Here is a 5,001-nt window from a genome sequence, read left to right as displayed (position 1 = left end):
AGATAGTTCGGATATTGTGTTTGTTTACTATCCTGCTAATCCGATCTGTTGTTCCTTTGACATATGGGAGAATGGTTAGGATCCTTTCAGATTGTGTATCAGAGACCGTTGTCTTGTTTGCATGTTTATTGATTGTTTTGATTATGTTTTTTTTGTTTTTTTGTAAAACTATTTTTAAGTGATTGAGTTCTGTCTGTAGATGTTCTTTGTCAGAGATGAAAGTTTTATGTACAAGTGAATTGATTGCAGACTGTTTTTGTGCTGGGTAGTGTTGTGACTCGGCATGTAGGTATCTATCTGTGTGTATTGGTTTTCTATACACTTGATGGACTAAGACAGTCAGCTCTCTTAGAGACGAAAACATCTAGGAAGGGGAGTTTTCCGTTTTCCTTTATGTCTATAGTGAAATGGATGTTGATTGTTGAGGAAAATAAGGAATTTATGGAGTCTGGCTCTGCCGTGACTCCATATCATGTGTCGAATGTGTCGTCTACATAATGGAACCAAACTTCTATTTTTTTGAGTGTCTTTTTTGAGTACCTCTTTCTCAAAATGCATGAAGTTGTTGACGATTACAAGAAAAATAGGATAGCTCATTGCTGCTCCTGAAGTTTGTTCATAAAATTGGTTGTTAGGAGAAGTAAGTGGTTATTAAGCAACTCCTTTAGAGGTCGGAGGGGACTTCATGTGAGGCCTTTATTATGTTTAATGTCTTTTATTAGGATTTGTGTAAAAAGGGATTCTATATTTACAAGCTACTATATTCAAAATTTACAAGCAGGTTTGGGACATAGTCCAATTTATTGGATCTTTTTTTGTATGTAGTCCGTTGAGTTAGTTATGTATGATTCGGATTTTCCAGTGAAGAGTCGTAGTGTTTGTGCTAGGAAGCGGGATAAGTTGTATGTCGAGGAGTATATGGCTAATAATCGGTCTGAGTGGGATGTTTGATTTGTGTACTTTTGGTAGTCTACATAGTCTTGCTGAGAGAAGATTTAAATTTTAATGTTGATTTGGTTTTACTGGGAATGTTATTTTTTTCCAGGAGTTTTTCTTAGTGTTCTGCGCGATTGTATTAGTTGGATCTTTGTCAAGAATTGGATTTTTGTATGCTTTGTTCAAGAGAAAGTTCTTCATCTTTTTCTTATAATCTATGTTCATGACTGTCATGTTGCCTTTGTCGGCTGGAAGCAATGTTTGTGTCCCTGTTTAGGTCTTGGAGGGCCAATTGCTCTTATCTAGTGATGTGGCTTTGGAAAGGATACTGGTTACCTGTCTGTGGATATTATCTGCTTGTTCTGGGAATCGGTAGATGATTGACTCTATTTGGCTGATAATCTCTTCCTTTGGAATCTTTCTAGGTGCCACTGTGAAGTTAGGGCCTTTGGCAAGTGCAGATATAATGTCTTGAAACAGATCTTCGTTGGATAGGTTCTTGAGAGTTAAGTAGAGAGGATTGTGGATTTTTATGAGGGACAAGGTTTATGTATTTCTGTTTCTGTCTTTCAGAGGATTGTGGATCTTCATGGCTTGTTCATATGTAATACGATCTAGGATTGTCAGATATCATGCCGCAATGTAGTGGATAGATACAGGAATTTAAAGGTTTTATGGGAAGTCTATTTATAACTAGTGAAGTGGATGCGTTCTTTGATGAAGCTGGTTTTATGAAGAATGTTTTTGGGTTTATTAGTTCCTAGGTGGTCCTTGAGTTGTAGAAACTTTATGATGTTATTATCTCTGCAGCGTTTTAGAAATGGCAAATTTGATAATTTCTTGGTTAGGGAAGACTTGAGTTTGCTGAAAGTGTTTACTTTAGCAAGGATATTCTCCCCTTCTAAAAAATATATATAATAGTATAATGACTCAATAATTTAAAAACAAGTTAAAAGCAAAAGGGTGCCAAATGCTATGTGCCAAAAAATTTTTTTTTGACCTATAAAAATAGATAAGAAAAGTCTTAATAAATTAATTATGAAATTTAATAATATACCGGCTGTGTACAATTTTGCTTCCGCCGTTGTTTTCCGAAATTCGAGGCTTTATTGTAAAAAACTGGTTATACATTTATGATTCAAAGTATTGTCTATCGCTGGCCACTACTTTCTCTCATCTTTCGGGTAGCATACGAATCCCGCGTCGAAAAAACTGGTCATCTTTTGAGGCTATCCACGAATCGAATCCAATTTTTTACTTCTTCATAAGACCGGAAGTGCTGGTGGACCGGAAGCCAGGCCGTGTGCCATTGATCGAAACAAGTGATAGTCAGAGGGAGCAACGTCTGGAGAATACGGCGGGTGGGATAGGACTTCCCATTTCAACGTTTCCAAGTATGTTTTGACCACTTTCGCAACATGGAGTCGAGTTGTTATGCTGCAAAATCACTTTATTGTGTCTCTCGTTGTATTGCGGCCGTTTGTCTTTCAATTGCATTCGATACCGATCGCCTGTGATTGTTTCAGTTTTAACAGTTTTACACTACGCCGAGCTGGTCCCACCAAATACAGAGCATGACCTTAGAGCCGTGAATAATCGATTTGGCCGTCGACGTGGAAGCATGGCCGGGAACTCCCCATGATTTTCTGCGCTTGGGATTATCGTAATGAACCCATTTTTCGTCCCCAGTCACAATGTGATGCAGAAATCCCTTCCGTCTTTGCCTTTCAAGCAGCTGTTCACAAGCAAACAAACGTTCAATATCTCTCGGCTTCAATTCGTACAGCACCCAATTTCCTTGCTTCTGAATCATTCCCATGGCTTTGAGGCGTTTTGAAATGACTTGTTGAGTCACTCCCAATGATCGTGCCAATTCTTCTTGATTTTGACACGAGTCTTGCTCAAATAATGCCTCCAATTCTGCATCTTCGAAAGCCTTCTTTCTTCCACCGCTATGCCGTTCTTCGACGTCAAAATCACCGTTCTTGAAGCGTTGAAACCACTCACGACACGTTCTTTCACTAATAGCGGCCTCACCATAAGTATTTGAGAGCATTCGATGAGCCTTAGCCGCAGATTTCTTCATATTGAAGCAAAAAATTAAAGCCTCCCGCAAATGACAAGAATTTGGCTCGTAAAGTGACATTTTCAAGAATAACTTTATGATGCAGACACAAATCGACTAATGTTTCTATGGGGTTATGTTGACAGATGCCCAAGTTTATTGTATGACGTCTATGATCTATTTATTTCGAACACCATTTACCGCTAAAGCTATTTGTATGAAAACGGCGGAAGCAAAGTTGTACACCTAATAATAACAAACGTTTTTATCACGTTCTGATCATTATCAATTTACAAAATATGTTTAAATGATAAAAAACATAACATAAAGTCGAGCGAAGATTAAATATGTGCTTCACATTGAATAACTAATATATAATTGTTGGTCAAATCAAAAATTAAGAACGATCTTCATCTTATTAATTGAACGGAACAATAACGCATATAAAATACATTAGAATTCGTCAGAGAAGTAAAAGCTTATACTGTATACGGTCGATGGCAAATACACTTCATAATATCAAGACATCAAAATGTTGGTATCAATAATTGAAAAATCTTCGTCTTGTTAAAAAATTTACAGCAAAAGAACGATAGTGTATGATATATTATATATTATATATTATATATTAGTGTTCCCAAAAATAATGTTACGATATAATAATATTATTAATAATAATGTAAGCTAATAATATAAGAATGACAGAAATTCGATAAGAACAATACAAAATTGATTGATAAGCGAAAGTAAAAAATGTACAAATCTATCAATTCAATTAAAATTAAATAAGAAACATACCTTTCATAATTGTAGTTGAGAGTTCAATCCAAAAAAAATTAAATAATGAATAAAGTGTAGACAATGCGATGAGAGAAAGATCAATGTCTCTTATCTTCAACGTTGTTAGACGAAATAAATTTAAATGACTTTCAGAGAAGAGAAATAAAATTGATGTTAGAAAATAGTGGGAAATAAGAATAAAAAGGGGGATAGGTAGAAAGAACATAGGAAGGGCACATAGAGAGGAAGGAAAGATAATATGAGGGAGAAAGGGATTGTATGATTTGTGAGTAGGATTCTGGCAATGATTCATTTTGTTTATTTAAACCTCATCTCTGTCATTTTATGTGAATCATTTCAAATATCAATCTTTTGTTATAAGAAAACTCACTGTTTAAATCCTCATATCATTCCATCTAAAATTATGATTAAAATTAACACGATGATCGGATATAACAGAAAGAACCTATCTTTTTATTAATATCCGAAATGTGTTCATGCAATCTAGTACTTAGTTTTCTTTTAATTTGGCCAACATAGCTGGCGTCACAATCATCACATGAGATCTTATATACAACATTTTGATTCGAAAATAATTCCAACTTATCTTTACTTTTCTTAATAAAATTTTTTATTGGTGATGGTGAAAATTAGTTTACAATGAAACATGTTAGAAATAGATAGAAAACTTTCTGAGATGGAATACATAAGGAATTGTAAAATATTTTTCTTTGATTTGTAAGTTGTGTGTAATATTCTTATTCAATGTATGAAATTTTAATCTTTGTTTTATTATGGAAAAAATAAAGGAGAGAGGATAATCATTTTCAAGAAAAATGTGAATTACGTCGATCAATCATTATTATTATAGTTGTAATGCGTTATTTTTCGTTCTGGACACTAATATATAATCATACACTGACGTTCTTTTGCACAAGTTTCTAACAAGTTTCTAACAAGTTTCTAATAAAGTTTCTAACAAGACGAAGATTTTTCAATTATTGATACCAACATTTTGATGTCTTGACATTGCGAAGTGTATTTTGATTTGCTATCAACTTTTCACAGTATAAGTTTTTATTTCTCTGATGAATTCTAATGTATGTATTTTATGTGCGTTATTGTTCCATTTAACTAACAAGAAGATCCTTCTTAATTTTATTGATATAATATTATATTAATATAATATTATAATATTATATCAATATTATAATATTATA

Source organism: Atta colombica, unplaced genomic scaffold (assembly GCF_001594045.1).
Source record: "Atta colombica isolate Treedump-2 unplaced genomic scaffold, Acol1.0 scaffold84, whole genome shotgun sequence".
NCBI lineage: Eukaryota > Metazoa > Arthropoda > Insecta > Hymenoptera > Formicidae > Atta > Atta colombica.
Note: the sequence above shows the minus strand (reverse complement) of the source record.